The sequence below is a fragment of the Wyeomyia smithii genome, chromosome 2 (genome assembly GCF_029784165.1).
Source record: "Wyeomyia smithii strain HCP4-BCI-WySm-NY-G18 chromosome 2, ASM2978416v1, whole genome shotgun sequence".
NCBI lineage: Eukaryota > Metazoa > Arthropoda > Insecta > Diptera > Culicidae > Wyeomyia > Wyeomyia smithii.
In genome coordinates this window covers 76,880,192-76,900,060 of record NC_073695.1, presented here as the reverse complement: position 1 = coordinate 76,900,060, position 19,869 = coordinate 76,880,192, and the positions used below count along the sequence as shown (strand labels likewise).

General features: G+C 35.4%; 1 protein-coding gene across 4 annotated transcripts in view; it reads right to left on the bottom strand.

The window, feature by feature from the left end:
• LOC129725096 (potassium voltage-gated channel subfamily KQT member 1-like) overlaps positions 1-19,869 on the bottom strand; it is a 612,086-nt gene that overhangs the window by 550,680 nt on the left and 41,537 nt on the right. For all 4 annotated transcript variants that reach the window (XM_055680533.1, XM_055680531.1, XM_055680530.1 and 1 more), the window contains exon 2: positions 16,963-17,643. The gene's annotated coding sequence lies outside the window, so the exon portion shown is untranslated. The remainder of the gene's footprint in view (positions 1-16,962; positions 17,644-19,869) is intronic.

The following is a 19,869-nucleotide window of genomic DNA, read 5'->3' as shown; positions in this document are numbered from 1 at the left end:
TAAAATAAAAAACCAATTACAATGAAACTGAATAGGGTCTTATGGGGCAACAAGAACTTTCATTTGCATATAATTTCATTAAAATCGGTCCAGCCATCTCTGAGAAAAGTGAGTGAAAATAAAAAAATAAAAATCTGCACACACACACACACACACACACACACACACACACACACACACACACACACACACACACACACACACACACACACACACACACACACACATACATACATACAGAAAATGCTCAACTTGTCGAACTGAGTCGAGTGATATATGCCATTCGGCCCTTTGGAGCATTTTCATATCTTCGGTTTTGCAAGTGATTGCTATACCTTTCTAGGAGAAAGGCAAAAAGTTAAAAAAATTATTAATTAGGAATAAAATATTCATGCTGAAGAAATAGCGAAATAAAATAAATGACTTTGAATTTCGTACACTTCAATCACGAGCAGTACCGGCGACGTACGAATAGCACAATACCAAATTTAAATTTTGTTGAGGCCATATGTTTTGATCAAAGCAGTTACAGTTTTAAATAGTCTTTGAATTGCGTTTCTTTTCATAACTTTTGAACCACATATCAAATTGCTATGAAATTTCTTACTTGTGAGTTTGAGAGACAACCCGTTCAAATGACACTAGATATGTTCAAATAAGTCGTGTGATCTTTGAGATAATAGAATTTCGTTGTTTATATAATTTAATACATAACGGTTGGAATAAAAATACGATTATAGTCAAATAAAATGGGAATCTATAGGAAAGTACTTTCTGAGATAATGAAGTTCCGTGATTTTCATATTTTGATACATTACAGATAAAGTAGCAGACCAATTACATTGAAATTCAATAGGGTATTATGAGGCAGCTAGACCTTTCATTTGAAACTGATTTCGTGGAAATCGGTTCAGCCAATGCTGAGAAAAGTGAGTGAGTTTGAGTAGTCTTTGGAATATGTTTCTTTTCATAGCTTGATTTCACATTTTTAAACAGAACAGGCAAAGTAATAGTCCGATTACAAAAAAAATCAATAGAATCTTATGGGGTAATTAGACGTTCCAAATGACACTGATTTTGTGGAAATCGGTTCAGCCATCTCTGAGAAACATGAGTGAGATTAAACACTCTCCAGAACACGTTTTTTTCAATAACTTCTGAACCACACATTCAATTTTCATGAAACTCAAAAGTTAAGAGGTTTTTGAGTAGCTCGTTCATTTAAAATCAATTTTGTTAAAATCGGTTGAGTAGTTTCTTAGATAATGATGTTTCGTGATTTTCACATTTTTAAACATAACCTCTAAACTAAAAATCCGATTGCAATGAAATCCAATAGGGTCTTATGGGGCAACTAGACCTCTCATTTGCTCAATCTCAATTGATTTCATGAAGATCGGTCCAGCCATCTCTGAGAAAATCGAGTGAGATTGGGAGAGCGTTACATACACACACACATACACACACATACACACACACACACACACACACACACACATACACACACACACACACATACAGAAAATGCTCAGCTCGTCAAACTAAGTCGATTGATATACGAGATTCGACCCTTTGGAGCACTTTTATACCTTTGGTTGTTCCAGTGATTGCTATACCTTTCTAGGAGAAAGGCAAAAAAATTACTCACCCTAGATTCCGCGACCAACAAGTCTGTGAAGTATCGTTCCCTTCTCGCTTAGTCGCTCTTAACAACTAGAAAAAAGCAATTTCAAGTAGACCGATAGTTATACCATTCGTACGAAACAAAGTGTCGAATCGAATCAATAGAAAACAATCGAGTGAACGTGTGAATTCTATGCATAACGCTAATGAAGTTTTTGAGTACAAGTCCACCATAAGACATACTTTCACATCTAATTTTTACCTTGCGAATATGTTTACGCATCATCGCATAAGCTAATTAAGCTAAAACCTGGCAAAGCTCACGACGAAGAAAATATAAAAATAAAAATTTGCATGTTGATTTATTCATGGACGTCATGAATTCGGGTCACGTTTCTTTGGCAGACTTCAAACCTGTTAATTCATTGATACAAATTAATTAAATCATTAATTATACTTTGCTTCCATTTTTCAAAACATTCTTACAAAACTTTCGTTTATATGATCAGCTCCAGGAAAATTTTGCAAAACGTTTTTATAATGACGAAGAAAATTTTTACCGACTTTCCTCTACCGAGTTCTTCACTGTTCGCTTTACCATGTACGTAGCACAAAAGCTTCAAAACATTAACAATATTCATAAATATTACATTTTTTACAGATGAATAGTGCGGAATTGTAACAATGTCTGAATTAGGATCCCAATGAAATGTATAAAAAAAATTTGATCTTCAAATTTCGTTTAGCGGCAGGACTTAAAAAATTCATCTTCTCATGAAAATGCAAAATTTTAGCTCAGTCGGACTTCAGAAAGTCGAGTTTCATAACTATTGAATTCGATTCACATGGCACCCTAGTGAACACAAATTGGACCACTGTTTGGTAAAACGAACAGTCATGTTTAACCAAGTGATGAACACGTTGCGCAGTGGTCGGAAGCCTGAAAAAACCTCGATTTTTCATGTCAATATTTTTGATGTTTTACAGTTTTCTGAAGATTCTCAAAATGTTAATAATCTTTTCCCAAAGTTTTATGACAATCGATTAAGATATCGCACTTATATTGTAATGTTATATTTGTAATCGCACTTTGAAAATTGCTATATCAGGCCATTTCGATGGTTTTCATGTTTGAAATCACAATTTTTAGCCTAACTTCAAACACCTGTAACTCCCTCAGTTTTGATCCAATTTTGATTCAACAAGTTTCATTTTGACGGGAAACTTATGTAGTTTTTGGTTGATTTTCAAGATTTGCCAATAAAGACAACTTATTTCTCAATGGAGGTAAAACGTTTTGCAGGGAAGCCAAAAAAAACATGTATTTCTAATTTCGATTCTATCGTACAATCTTCTGAAACAGTTCGGAACGATCGGATAACCAATAATCAAAAGGAAATTTATTGTACTATTCAGATTTTTGGGTCCCGTTTTGCACATCGTTGCTCGTAGGGAGACATTTTTGGGAGATAACGGAGACGCATGGTATTCAGTTGTAAAATAATCAGTTTAGTATATTTGAACAAAATGATTGACTGGTAAGTATGCATAAAGTTTTTTCCAGTAGTCTCAAGAATTTTCATATAATTTTATAAACTGCTTTCAGTACCTCAAGATGTATAAAGGGAGGATGAGTTGAATTGATGAAAAAAATATATTGTCTTTGAGTTTTTTTAACTAACATAGAGTTCTTGCACTTCTTTGCAGGAATTGCAAAGAATATTTACCTACCCCGGGTCAGGGTTAGGCTCTGCTGATGTGACGTCCCAATGGAAATTAATTTCCTTTTAAGCGACTCACTATTTTACTTATTTATATTTATTTATATTGATATTCATATTTTGCTTTATCTAACTTTTTTCAATTTTTTTTTTCAAATGCCCATTACCGTTTCCTTCACACCAGAAGGCTAGCACTTGGAGCCTCTTGGTAGTGGACACCGACAAGAGAATGAAATAATGAAATAAAACGATAGATGGTAAACATTAGATATAGTTAAATTAAATCAAGAATCCTAACAAGTCTTGAAACCTAAAACTATAAAATTAACTAAAATGAATTATATAACGATAATTAAATTATACATATTATAACTACAATTTTAGTAATTATGATTGAATATCATTACAGTAGCTCCCGTGATTTTTTTTTTGTTCATCTATAGCTCCCGTGATTTGATTCTAAGATATTTTTTCAATCTAGCCTTGAAGATGTTTTTGTTATTGAGGGATTTTAATTTATTTGGGAGCAAGTTATATCTTTCAGGACCTTCAAATGTTATGCGTTTTTGTCCAAGGGTTGTATTTGCTCTGGCACTAAGAAGGTGATGAGCTTGCCTTGTATTGTGAGGATGATTTTGGACTGTAAAAATTGAATTATTATGCCTAGACCTATTGTGTTTTATGTCATGCATGAACATACACGTTTGAAGCTCGCATAGTGCTTGAATTGGTAGTATACAGTGTGAACTATTCAAGTAAATATCAATGGTAGGATGCAAATATGGCAGTTTGTAGATCAATTTCAAGCAAAGATTTTGAAGGACCCGAAGTTTTTGAAGTTTAGATTTCCCAGCATTTCCCCAAACAATATTCATGTATTGAAAAGTTGAGTGTATACATGCGTAGTAGAATGATAGTGAAGCTTTTTGTGACACAAATGTACTGACTCTCTTAAGCATACCACAAAATACAGAAACCTTTCTTTCGATAAAGATTATATGATTACTAGGGTGTCCCAAAATTGCACAAGTCCGGGGCTCACCCTCCAAATGATAGAAAATGGTGTTACGAACAAACTTTCGTTCGGCGGCAGCTTTAGGAAATGATGTTTTCAACTGGCCCCGGTGACTTTCTTGAAAAAATCGGTTTTTCTTATGTTAAATCCAAAAAACATGTCCAGTTATTCAATTTTTCATGAAACCTAATCCTTTTATTTTTTTACAGGTTCCTTAGGGTCCAAACTGTAAGGGAAAAATTCGTTTCGGATTGATTATCGTCAATTTATTGTCCCAAAAAAAATTCTATCGTTTGGAAAAGAGATTTTTCCAGTATACTTTGACATTCAATCAATAAAAGTGGGTATTAAACCTAATGCTCTCACCAACTGAATACCATTAAAAGTTGGCAAATTTTATGAGGAAGAATATTGCCAAAGACTATATGGCTCTAAAATAACTTGATTTTGAGTTATTCGTGATTTACTGTGGAATAATAAGTTACATTTTGATGTTTTCCAATACTAAAATGTTCATTTGCCGTATTATATAGTTTTATAATTTCAACTAAATCTCCTGTTACCCAAAGGGCTCGTTCTGCAGGGTAACTGTTGAGGTTCAACATTTCGATTTGGCATCAAGATAATAATTTCCATCTGCCCAGGCCTTGGGATCTTCCTGAATAAAATAACTTGATAACAAGCCGCAGTCTATCGTCTATTTTTACAGACGAAAATTTTTTCACTCATGAATTTCGTTTTCACTGCTCACCATTTTCAAGTTTTGTACCACCCTCCTCTTCGAGTCATCATTAATTTTTTTATCGAAAAATACCAGGCTAACATTGACCTCCGGAAGATACCACAAGTGCAGTCTGCAGACCCGGCACCGTACCGAAGTCACCGGAGATTGCGGGTTCGAGTCCCATCTGAATAAGATTTTTTTCTAATTTAAAGTCGCACTTTCTGTCCTTGTTTATTTTTCGCATCCTCGTTAAATTACATACATTTCCTCCCCTTTAATAAACTTGATAATATTTATTCAATTTTTGTTTACTCGACCTTGATTATTGTAGGAAAACATTAAAATTCAACTTTTTATTTCACTGTAAATCACGAATAACTTAAAATCAAGTTAATTTAGAGCCATATAATCTTTGGCAATGTTCTTCCCCATAAAATTTCCCAACTTTTAATGGTATTCAGTTGGTGAGAGCATCAGGTTTAATACCCACTTTTATTGATTGAATGTCAAAGTATACTTGAAAAATCTCTTTGCCAAACGATAGAATTTTTTTTAGGACAATAAATTGACGATATTCAATCCGAAAAGAATTTTTCCCTTACAGTTTGGACCCTAAGGAACCTGTAAAAAATATAAAAGGATTAGGTTTCATGGAAAATTGAATAACTGGACATGTTTTTTTGGATTTAACATAAGAAAAACCGATTTTTTCAAAAAAGTCATCGGGGCCAGTTGAAAACATCATTTTCTAAAGCTGCCGCCGAACAAAAGTTTGTTCGTAACACCATTTTCTATCATCTGGGAGATGAGCCCCAGACTTGTGCAATTTTGGGACACCCTAATGATTACTCCAGGACAAAGTAGAGTCTAACACTCTTCCTAAATATTTGAATTCATTCACTTTTTCCATTGAATGATAGAGCATATCGGGATTATTTACGACGATAGGTTGTTTTTTAATAGAATGGAAAATCATATATTTAGTCTTTTGTAAATTTAAGGATAGCAAGTTAGTTTGAAAATATTCGGACAGGATTTAAAGATCTTGTTCTATGCAAGATATTATTGCCTGTGAACTTTTCTGTGGATAGAATAAGGCTGTGTCGTCCGCAAAAAGTCGGGGTATTCCTTTTAGATTAAGTTTCCCAATATCATTAACGTATATTAGAAATAAAAGCGGCCCTATGTTGCTACCTTGGGGGACTCCTATATCGATCAATCGCGTAGAACTATGTTCACCATCAATTTCAACAAACTGTGTTCTATTCGACAAATAGCTTCCATTCAAATGATTAGCCATTCCTCGTACACCATAGTGCTCTAATTTATTTAATAGTATCTGGTGATCAAGAGTGTCAAATGCTTTTTCAAATAAATGAATAAGCCTCCTACAAAATTCTTCTTTTCAATTTCTTTTGTTACATAGTCGACTAATTCGACAATTGCTGTTGTTGTACTACATCCCTTTCTGAACCCACGAGTGTGTGTTGTTAAACAGAAATAGACTATTTTTTGATTCTGCCATTCATGCTCTTTGTGATTCTGCCATTCGTTATTCTGCTTTTTGTGATTCTGCCTTTCATGATTCTGCCTTTCGATTTTCTGCCTTCCGTAGGAGACCCTATTATATCAACTGGCGATTATCCAGAGTGTTTAAAAGTTTCTAAGGTTATACCAATTTTCAAGACGGGAGATGCCAGCATAGCTTCAAATTATCGACTTATATCAACATTATCCGTTTTCAATAAAATCTTTGAAAAATTACTTGTAACTCGATTATCTAACTTATTTGAAAAACATAAAGTTTTACACTAGCTACAATGGGTCTCCTACGGAAGGCAGAAAATCGAAAGGCAGAATCATGAAAGGCAGAATCACAAAAAGCAGAATAACGAATGGCAGAATCACGAAGAGCATGAACGGCAGAATCAAAAAATGGTCTATTTTCTGTTTAACAACACACACTCGCGGCCTTTGGCCGACTCTATTGTCCAAGTGTAATCTGTCCTTACTCGCTACCGCTCGTTCGGACTTAACTAAGGGAAAAAAACCTGTTTGAATAATCCTAGAAAACCAATAGATCAGTTGTTTGTATGCGAGAGGCCGCCGCTTCCGACGGCGGGTCGGCGGCCGGCTCGGACCGCGGAAACCACGGCGGCTTTGTGCCGCCTCGGTTCCTTGCCTTCGATTATGCGTCTTCGCCGCATGAATTGTTTTATGTTAATTATAACCAACAAGCCGTTGAGACTAGTGTAAGTTATACCTAACATCGAAAAATCACTCTCCGCGATGCCGTGAGAGTCTTAAGGACCTGAGCCAAACCCGTTTGCGCGTTTCGGATCTAATAATTAGGCTTGATTTGCACCTCCCATTAAAACTGGTCATTACTCTTTGACCAGTTATTATGTCTGGTTACCAAATAATATTAAATAATAAATGTGGAGCAGCAGCTTTGATACCGTGACCAGGATTCGCACCAATTTGCCATCACGCACTTGGCTATCGTGAGTCAGGTTCTGCTACCAGTGATTCTGCCTTTCGTGCCCTTCGAAATTCTGCCTTTTGAAATATTCTGCCTCGTGTGTACGATCATAGAGTTCTGCCTTTCATGATTCTGCCTTTCGTGATTCTGCCTTTTATGGCGAACCCATATAATCTGATTGAATACATGTGACAAAATCATTGAAAAAGCCTGAGAGTTTCTCTTTAAGATTGACACAGGCATGTTGTCTTGACCACTACTTTTATTAACATATAAATCTTTTATCAATAACATAACTTCGTTACTAGTAGATGATCGTAAGAAAATAGTATTTCTAACGCGTTGTATGTTGGCACATGGAATAACATCGGGTAGTTTTGAAACGGCACTCGCTAACTGCTTTACAACTGTTGTAGATATTCATTAAAGACATCACAAGATTCCCTATTTGTTGCGTTTTTTTTGTTATTGCAGCTTAAAGTGACTTGTTTTTTTGTTTTTTTGCGACCGAGTATTTGATTTATGTTCTTCCACATTTTAGTGACATGTTGTGTTAAGCAAAGACTCATAATAACGCCTTTTTGATTGTCGTTTAGATTTATCTACTGATGTGATCCAACATAGCTTTCAAATGAGCATCCGATGGGTTATGTTTAACCTTTTTAAGATAGTTGTTTTTTATCCTAATCCAAACCCAAACATCATAGGACATCCAAGGGCAAAGTGAGTTTTTCAAAGGTATTGCTTTGGAACCAGTTTTCGAGCATTGACTGAACATTCCATTATAGGTGTTCACTATACTAGTCAATGTCACGTTTGGATTCTGTGCTGGAATGAAATTGTTGATTAAATGTCTAAACTGAAATTCTAATCTGTGTTGGTTGATCAACTGTTTTTCAACAACCAGCGGTTCTTTAGGTGAGCTTAATTTAAAAGATGGAATAATTGGTAAGTGATCACTAACGGTTGAATAAACTGTATCATTTCTAAGTAACATTACATCATCTGTTCTGCAAACAACGTGATCTAATAAATTCCCAGTCAACGGTCTAGTAATGAACGTATTTGTGCACATGAAACCATATGATTCTAAAAGACTTCTATATTTCTCAACAACGTTAATGGATAAGTTTATAGGAATATTTACATCTCCAATAATAAAGCAAGAGTGATTGGTGTTAGTTGAATGCATCCAACTTTCTAGGGCATTACAAAACTGGTGTACATCGAAGTATGGTGGTCGATACACTCCATGTATATCATATCTCCTCCCATTTATGCACAGTTCTACATGTAAGTGGTGCAATCTCTCGAGTTCCTCATTGAAAATAACATTGTATTTCCAATGACGTAAAAATAAACAACCGTACGATCCCATAATTTTCCATAAAAGACCTCTCACTTGTCGTAGAAAGATCTGGAATTGGTCAAGCGGCTTAAAAGCTAAAAATTTTTCAAAATAAAATAAATTGAATCATTAAAATTTTTTCTCCCCCCCCAATTTATAAAGGAGTACCCTAAGAACCAAACAAAAAAATACGATTCTTAAGTTTTTCGATGAAGAACTGGTAAGGGAACCCCCCCCCCCCCCCCTAGCACCCATATTCTTCTTGTCGCTTTTATTTCGCTCTTCTCATCGTTCCTAACTTCCGACTACTCGACTGAATCGAGAGATAAAATAAAACTACTTTTACTTTGAAAAAACAAAAAAAAAAAATTTTACAGTAAATTAGACAAATAAGAGCAGAGAGATGACCCAAGTAACACACAAAACATGTTAGAAAATGTGTAACAACGAAAGTAGTCATATAAATGTACTACAAGCGCAATTGAAAACTTGTGTTATTATATTGTGTTTGAAGTTGCTTTTCATCAGTAATACAACCGCATTTCGAAAACAAGCTCGTTTTTTTCTGGTTTTGGAGATGTTTTTATTAACATGAGTGCAAGAATGACAATCACTATCACTTGGTCTTTTCGTAAGACGTTACACCATCTAATAACAACACTACGTACCTGTAAAATGCTTTTCCTTAGTACAATAGTCGTAGCATTCAACACACAACTCAAAATTACTCGATCAAATTTTTATTTAAATATATGAACGATTTCTATATTTATTCGAAGCGGGTCGAAACGCGCCATCCAAAGATAAACACAACGCTTGCAGTGTAACCAAAATCACTTCAGTTTTTTTGTTATTGTATATCTAACAACGTTTTCTAGTTTTGTTAGATTTTATATCCAGAATACGTAGAAACTATGCGAAAACAATTTCGATATTCAAGGGAAAGAAACAACTCTTTTTGAAAAGTTGAATATCATTTTTGTCATCATTTTATAATCAAATAAAACTGCCACTGATAAAAGCAATTGTCGATCTAGTTGCACTGCGCAGACACAACACATTTGCGCATGCGCTTGTTAACAGTTGTCATAGCAACAGATTTGCGCATTGCCGAATTAGTACTCGAGATGTATTTTGCCACTTAATTATATCAAGTTGGCTTGCTTTCATGCAGTTATCGGTACTTGTTCTACTAGCCTTCATGTTTTGCGCTTTTCTGGTGATATTGATGTCATGGAATAGGTAACGTCAACTATTCTATACCAACGTGTGTTACTTGGGGAGTATAGGTGTTGACATGAATATAAAAGCGGTTCCCCTATTACAATTTTAAGCATGATGAGAGAAAATAATCTGATCATGAAAAAGGCCAAACGGCACTTTAGGTGCGTAAATTGATGTTTTCAACTCTTTCTGACATTAGAAATGAGTTCACCACTCCAAAATTGTAATAATATGTAATTTCCAATCAATTAAAAAAAAATTTTGTTCACATAACATATATTTGACACGGCACAATATCTACCACTGTGCGTGGTAATGCTTATAAAATATTGATATATGGTAGAAAAATGATTTCATTGAAAAGCTACTAGAATATATCAATATTTAAATTGTGTTTGTGAACACATTTGCGCGAAGCACTCCCCTTCTTACGGAGTGGGAGGGGGGGTACTCGGCAGGTCTTTTTTGTAACTAACATTCCCAGCTATCATATACAGAAAACGGAATATGTTTATCGCATCTCAGATATGCGTAAGAAAAATTCTAAAGTGCTGTTTGATAAATCGTTGTGTGTTTAGAATATCATCGAAACCAATACTTTGGAATGGTTTCAACCATTACCTTAATAATACAAAAAAAATATCAAAACTATAAAATAAATTGCAGCTTATATTATTTTTAATTTCTAAAATTATTGTGCTTGTATTAGAAAATAAATGAAATTTCAATTGCAAGTTTTTTCCCATTTTTGTATTTTTCTACATTAAGAACCAGTGAAAACGTAAACATTTTTTTTATCAAAAATACACAATGTTAGCTGAATATTGACAGTTGTTTGTTCCAGGAGAAAAAAGAAGGAAGGTGATATCCAAGACACGGCCGCATTACATTGGACTACGGTATTTTTGTATTCCATTAAAACAAACAGTAGACAGGATTGTAACTGAACAGAACAGTGCATTTCTGAATGCTAAGACGTTTAAGCGTTATAAATAATAATGTATAGGTACTAAAAGAATGGATCTTTTATATAAGCGTTGTCATTTCAGAAAAACCTTTGTTCGTGGCTGCAGTACCAAGACAATCAAATTATTTAGCAATTTGAATAAAAATTTTCTATCTTAGCAAAAAGCAAACTCAACTAAACTATCTGAAATTGGAGACCAGAACGATTCAAGCAGAAGTTCTGAGATTGGAAATTGTTTGACATTAAACCGAAAAAACTAATGCTAGGTTAGCATCAGCCCAGCATATAACTTCATGTGTTTTAAGAGATGACGTTTATTTCAATAACTTAAAAAAATGGAAGAACTCAATTTCATGCCTTTTGCGGAGGAAAATAAATTAACTTCTTTAATTATGATTTGAAGCATTTTCAACAAAAACAAAACCGTGCAGCAAGAAATTAAAACGAAAATTGAATGTATGCTCATTGAGAAAACTTTTAAATCTTTTTTGACGTTGACTAACTTCTATATCGAAGTTAGGCACCTGAATTTGAAAATCCAGTAATTCAACCAGGGAAAACCAGGGAAAAGTGGTCAGGTTCTGAGTGCTTATTTTTCAGTCATTTATAATCAGGTTTTCGAGGTTTTGGCAACAATCGATTAGAAATTCTTGTACGGTTAAATTTATATAACAGAAACAAACTATTGTTTGAGATACACTATTGAAAAATTGGTAATTAATATCGATTGTCTAAATCATACCGCGCAGCCAATCACTACCTCTCTTCCCAAGCACAGTCGACACTAACGGATACAATCTATCTGACGTTGTTGTTATTGTTGTTGTCACTTTCTGTTTCCGATGCTTATTTACGTTCCTTGTCATTTCATTATCTACTTAGCCCCTTCTTCTTTCTAACTAACTGACGAAGCCTTGGTATAAAAGGTACCGAACATTTCACCCCATCAGTTCTCGAGGTGAATGACCAACACATGGTTAAAACCTCGTTAATATAATAAATAAATAAATAAATACCCCATCAGTTTCATTACTAAAGGATTACTGAAAGGAGGAAAGACAAAATAGTACCGGTCATCTCGTGTTGGTTTCACCCGTAATGCTGGTGGCTGTTAGTAGTACATGGCTACTGCAAAATATTAAAATGGCTGAAATTCTGGACGGACTAACCAGTAAACAAGAATAATCGGCAACTGGCAACTTTTGGTGCCTCGAAGTTTTGTAAAAGGAGCGTTGCAATTCCTTCTACTATTTGTTTAAATGGAATATAAGAAAACGGTAGTCAACGTCATGCGGTCGTGTCTTGAATACCACCCTCCTACTATTTCATTTATGGTACTTAAAAGAACCTGTTTTGATCTAAATGAAATTTCTAGCAAATAAGTGTTGATCATTCATAGGCAGTAATTTTTCCTCGATGAATTAAATCGCTGCTGTAATTGAATTTACAACCGTGTTCGTTTAGGCATTTAAATATTTTTAATAAAGTATTAATGAATTAATGAGAAAATAAAAAATCTTTGCTAAACACCTGCTATAGCTACCCACACACCGACCAATATTCCCACTACCCGCTTTTACCTGCTTCAGAAAGAACCGTCCGCTTTGCCGGTCAATGAACGTATAAGAAATTCAATTCGATGGCGTACGTATGATACCAATACAGTTTTGGAATGAAAATGATGGGGTGAAATGTTCGAATGGTACCTTTTATATCAAGGTTTCGTCAGTTATTTGGAAAGAGGGCGGAGCGTAGAAGAATAGGGAATGGCAAGGAAAGTAAAAAAGCATCAACGAAAAGCGACCTCGAGTAAAACAACAACAACAAAGTCAGATTGGTTGTATTCGTTAGTATCAGCTGTGTTCGGGAAGAGAGGTAGTGATTGGTTGCTCGGTATGATTTATACAATCGATGTTAGTTACCAATTTTACAATAGTGTATCTTAAATAATAAGTTGGTTTTAGCATAGCATAGCATATTTGATCGCCCGTGTGTTGCCCGCGATTGACCAGAATCAGCTGAAATTGCACAAAGAACCGTCAAAATGGTGCCTAGGAGTAGCGAGCCATTTTCAGTTGCAATTCCTGGTGATCTTTCTTTTCACTGGTCAATAAAGTAGCTGGCCACGCCCAATGCAGATCAATAGAGGAAGGGATATCGGGAGTGTTAGTTTAATACTTGTTGCTACTAGAGACCGAGGAATCCTCTGCATCATCCACAAGTATCAAAGGAAGGAATTAGTGTTAGTGGAAAGGAATTCATCTGGATCCATCGAGGTTGATGGTGCGATCTTTTCTACACGACTTCGCGCACGAAATGATTAGTTCTCGGTCTCTGGGCAACCGGCCACTAGGAGACGATAAAAATCGAACCGCGCGAAGATCGCTGTATCGGCATACAGGAGAATCGAAGTTTTTAGTTATCTTCGGCAACCTACCAGTCGTTAACAGTTTGTACCAAACCAAACTTCGCGTTTCATCCGGTGAACCTTTTAAATTTATCTAGAAACAAATGGATTTCGTAAAACGCAACAACCGCACGCCGAACGCTTCTAGTACCAGTGGCAAATATCATACCGCGTTGTTTTGTGACATGACGAATAACCGATAGAGCGAGTGAGGGAAAAAACGTTATACGATGTAATGGTGATTGAACTTCGAAACTGCTGTATTAAGATAGTCACACTGAGGGCAGTTAAAATATCGCGCGCGAAACTGAACTGCCCTTTTCGAAAACAAACAAGAGCGTGCCGACCACTGGTATGACGAAAAAGCCAAAACACCCGCTTAATTGGAAAAAAACCCCTCCTCAAAAAAAAATAAATAAATAAAAATAAAAAAAGAGAAAATATAGTGAATATACACCCAATAAACCAAACCCAGAAGTTGATTTGCAAAATGCCGAATCAGTCGATCAAAACAGGAATAGATTTATCAAGCAAGCAAGGTTTCAACGTGAATGTTTGAAAGTTTACAAATATCGCTATAATTTGTACAAATTCCATGCCTCCAAAGCTCAAAAACCCAAAAAATTCATATATAACCAAGCTGAGTCCCGAGTCATTCACAAAAATCACCTAAAACTCTAGTCATTGGAACTCAAATCAAAAATATGCTCCAAAAATAATAAAAGAGATTTTAACCCGCTCATAGCTTTCGTGGATGTGGCAAAGGTAACTCTAAACGACAACTTTTCAATCCCGTTTCACTTTGAACTATTCATATACATAATTTCGAGTCGTACCAGTGCCGCATGAAACCTACAAAAAGGAAGGAATTCCAGAATATAGTCTTTGCCCCGCTACAGACCGAGTACACCTCTGCATCCCTACAAAGACCGTGGAAGGGAGTCCTTGCTAGTGGGGTGAGCCCCCGATCAGGGCCTGAACAATGTAACAACATAGACATGACCATGTACACACAATGTGACCTATAAAAATGAATTATAAAACACAACAAGAAGCATTAGGGCATGTAAATGAGATCCCGGTTGATTGCCTAGAAAAAATGCAAATATGCATATTTCCAAAATTACAAAATTTATTTACAAAAAACCAAACTAATCAAAATCCAAATACAAGAGACATGAACTCGTGTCATGTCCACTTACAAAATTCAATAGGTCAATTTAAAAAAATGCGAACATTTAGTAAACATTTGTCGAAAGGCTAGAGAAATCGTAAATTGGCAAAATGAAGGGAATAAATATATATTTCTCAATCCCACTCGCGATAAATAAATGTTTGACTACACAATTTAACTATTGACATATAAGCGAAGGGCATTACCAAACTAACAGATTTTGGTTTATTTCCCATCAATTTTATAGAGAGCTTTATTGGCTAGTTTTTCTACCCGCCAGCGAACGGTGGCGGCGCTGCACTCGCGCCTAATTTTACTTTTCGTTAGGTGGTTTTTTGTGTCGGATCTAATTGATCACAAAACAACAAAAGACTTGCAAAATATAACAATACTTATCCTGCCCAGAGCGGTCTTGTGATTCACTTCTTCACTATCCTAGATGACAGGGCAACCTGAACTTTCCGATTTCACTAATTACACTATTTTATTTCGCGGGAAACAAGCTTCATCACTAGATTTTTTCATAGAGGTAGTACGCGCACTGTACTTAGTTGGCCTTGTTGCCAGCTCTCTCCTGTATCTTAAATAATAAGTTGGTTTTGTTACATAAATTCAACCGTGAAAGAATTTTATGATCAGTTGATGCCAAAATTCTGAACAGAAATGACTGATATATAAGCGCTCAAAACCGGACCACTTTCTCTGGTTGATTTACTATATTTACAAATCCAGGCGCCTAACTTCGATATAAATGTTAGTCCAACGTCAAAAGTAAACAGGTTGTAATTTGGTGAAAATCATCTCTTTTATATTTTATTTAATGTTATTATTATTTGTAACTTTGCCAAAGACACTACATCGATCAAAAAAATCGTCTTGACTATAAAAATATCATGGGCATTCATAACATGTGGAGTACCGCGGTGGCGCTTTCTACCCTTTGGGGCGTGTTATACCCTTACCTCCTATTTATGTTCATAATGCCTTGAAACAACAATCGTAAAAATTCGAACCCAATGAATGGCTCACAAAAAGAAACCGACAGAATATAATCTTTTAAATTTTTAAATGTGCAAAAACCAGTGCAAAATTAGGAAATAAAACGAATCTCTTGAACTAGTTTTCAATTGTACAAAACTGTGGCGCCAAATAAGTATGAGCGGATAAAATTCGTTTTAGTTTGGCGTGAGCATGAGTGAGGTTTAACTTGATTTCAGACACATCTGTCACTGTTAACAAGGGTGTAGAATTCCTACCCCAAATTGAATGCTAATTTGCTATGTGTAGGTTGCGGTGCTGCCGCCTGCAAAAGTTTAATCCGTCTGTAAAAAAATGTTAAGAATTTTCAAGAAAGGATGTGACGCAAACGATTCCTTTGCATAATTTTCACAAACACTCATGTCACTACCACATACTCCACTGTGCTTATTTGATAGGTGCTGATTGTGGAAAACTTTAATCATTTTATATATTTCGGGTTAGACAAAAAAAAAACGAAACACGAAAAAATTCATATTGTTACTCTGAAACATGTATCTGAAAAAGTGTATATAAACACATGTATATATTAATTAATGGATATTGGTACCTACTTTATTATAATAATTTTGTACAGTACTAAGTACTTTCTAAGTAGTCACAATTGCGAAAATTACTCAGAATAGATTCCAACCTACATCATTCATAGTGTTTACAATATATAAGTAATGATAAACTGAACCCAGTATTAAATTTTTTTGCAACTTAGCGCTCATCAATCTCTGAAAATTTCATTCATTTTCTTTTGCTACACGTTGAATGTTGTTATTCTATATTCCTGAGTGACTAGTCTCTCAAGTTGATGTACGCACAGTTATACGTCTCTTAACGTTCAAGAATGGTCTAAACATATAAAATTCGAAAATCAACAGCTTTTTCTTTCAGCAATCTACTGATTAAAGCCTCATTAGAACGACTACTCACAATTGCATTTTAGCTCGCATCGAAGGCACGAATATCACGCGATGAATTTACCAAAAGATGTTTTATTTAATTGCTTTTTGTCAAGCAAGTCTATAAATCTAATTAAATGCACGGAATTTATGACATTGCGTTTATCCCTGCTATCAGCAGAGAAAAGAAGTTTTATCACTTGTTTCGAAAGAATGACAACATCATTTACCGATTTTATTCCCGACTTAGATATTATCATTCATTTAATCAAATACACTTAAAAAAACCTTTTAAACAGAAGAAAGGACAATTAACAAAATTTTTTTTTGCCCACTTTCGTCTTACCTTAATGTTCCATTCCAATGGCAATTAACCGATACCATAGAAACTGTCTTCTAATTCTCATAGAAATTCACCATATTCCTAACAGTGCAAACTGCTCACACAAACCACATTCCGTATTCCCAGTACTACGTTCGTTGATTATTATCCTGATTTGTTTTATTTATGTTTCCTGAAGCTAATCAATACCACGAAAAAATATGTTTGGGAAAATTCGTAAAAGAAACACTGCTTAACAAATTTATCTTTTTTATCTCTCTCTTGTGGCCTGCAAACCCCGCTGCTGTAGCATACTTTGCGCTGATTTGATTCTTTTTGTGATACAGTTTCCGCGTATAATTCTCGCAGCAAATATAGAATTGTTTACTCGCTCCAGTATTTCTGCTTACGATGTGTCACAACGCCTAGTTCCTTGGTGTCATTCATAAGAATATCAACGTCGCGGGCCCATTGCCGGATTCACCCTCCACGAAAAGCATATTTACACATATTTTGTCTTCAATATTAGGACCAACATCGCGGGCTGACGGCAAAAACACTTTGCTGCGGCGAAGGCGGTGATGATAAAGTCGAGAACCGGAAGCGTATTTTCGTTTGATATTATGCTCCTCCTACAGAATAAAGGACCGCATGTTATACAGGCTGATGAAGGGAACATTCCGAAACCAGAGAAACCCCGTTACGCTGGAACGAAAAGAAATAGAATAAATTTGATTACATCTTTCACTTCAATGTCGGCAACATTCAGCAATCAAATGAAAGGCAAAAAGAGCTGAATTTTATCTCAGTTGCGTTGGAAACAGCATATAGCACGGATATGACTTTGATACAACTAATTACAGCTCATTGCTGTTAATTTAATGTGTTTCGAGAGGCAAATAATATAGAACACATATTATTCGAAATGATGCTCAGACTACAATTACGTTTCATCTCTGGTAATAATTGCCGAAAAAAATTATATTCGTCGATTTTCCGGCGTTCCATTGTCAAATTTAAAGGTTTGAATCCCTAAGTAATGATAATTCTTGAGAGTTAAACTTCAAATAGACAAATAGCAGGCCATTTGCCTTCTAAACGTCGTTTTCGGACTCCGCAGGCGGTGACCGGAGATGTAAATTTTCCACTCCGTCATCAAGTTTTAATTCAATTTCTGTTTCATTCCACTTTCCTTCTGTGTTACAAACTGTTGCATAGTAATTTGCGTTGGTATGCAAGAAACATTACGCTTCCTGCGGCTAACAAACAACGGCCGACTTGACGACGAAACGTGAGAAAACCACTAGAGAAACACATCCTGCATTCATTAGCATTTCAACTGCGAAACGGACGTACCAAACCGTGAAATACTCAAGCGGCGATTTTGTTTCAAGCTAAATTTGACATTTTAATCAATTAGCCATCCTCATTCAATTACGTTTTTTTCGTCCTTCGTTTAGTGTCATAATTACGTTTCTCCGTAGTAACCGATTTCAAAGCCCACCAAGAGTTGATTGTTTTACCATTATTATAATTTTGTAACTCGACTACATGTCCGGCAACGTTTCAAAAACATCAGGTCAGCTGAGTTTGACACCCCGATGTAACTGCCGATGACAGATCTCCTGCTGCCAATGGAAAATTCGCTGTCGATCAATATTATACCCGCGTACCTAGCTGTTTAGCATGAGATGAAACTGGAGTTAATTAGTACCTCTTCATCAACTTTGAACAGTTCCTCGCTGCGTTGTATTGAATTCATCGAAAACTTTTAGTCACTTTTCGTTATGTTTATTGAAATTGTAAAATAATTTTCGTATGCGCATATATTGTAAAATGACAATGCGTCATCATTTGTTTGAATGCCCGTCCCGTTCAAAAATTGTTCAATTGTCCTGGTGCGACTCGTCCATAGGTGCAACCTGTGCATTGCACACGGGGACGCCAGGCAAAAATATATTTCAAACGCAAATTTATATTGATATTTTATTGGTTTTTAGTTTCACTTCCAAATAGTAACAAATAGAATGACTTGAGTGATTACGCGGACATAAACAAGAAAACTTCCTTTAACTGCGATTGGCAGAATTTGTAGTTGAACTGGCAGATTCGAAAGCTACGAGTCGCCCCTGATTCCTGACGAGTACCTACAGCTTTATACCGTGAGGTTGACTTCCTCACTGACAGTTTTCGATAGTTTCAACCCTTCGAAGTAGATTTTACGAAACCATTTCAGTAATTTATACATTAGGTTGTTAAAAAGTAGGAGGTTGTATCCAAGACACGACCGTATAAATGATGTAGAACTACGTACACTATTAACAAACGCATTGAGTGTTTCATTACCCTAGTAACACAACTGGTTTTATCAATGTTTCATAGCGCTTTTTTGGCTGTATTGAGCGCTATGAAACTTTGATAAAACCAATATTTTTACTTGGGTAATGAGTTATAATGTTTACTAATGAAGGGTCGTGAATTTCGTGAACCGGATTCAGCAGTTAGCAGAACGTGCAGAGTTAAAAACCATACACAGCACACACACACAAATCATACCATATCATAGACACACACACATCATACCATATCGTCAGTTGAATTCAATACTGGCACAACTCAAAATTTTGCAGTTTTGAGTTGTTGATGGCAAACGATGCCAAATACCATAAAGTTTCATCTCACAAAGACCCGTTTCAAAATTCACAATAATTCCAGAAATATGAGTAGATGTGCCTTTATTGCACAAACCTAAAACATCATGTAAAAGACGGAAAATGAGGTTACAGCTCATATAACTAGCTTATTACATGCTCATGATAGACCCGAACAAGTTCAGTAAAAATGGGAAGTCTTAAAATTCGAATTTTTCACGAAAATGAAAAAAGAAATTTTTGACGCAAATTTTCAACGCGTTTTTCTCGAAACTATGAA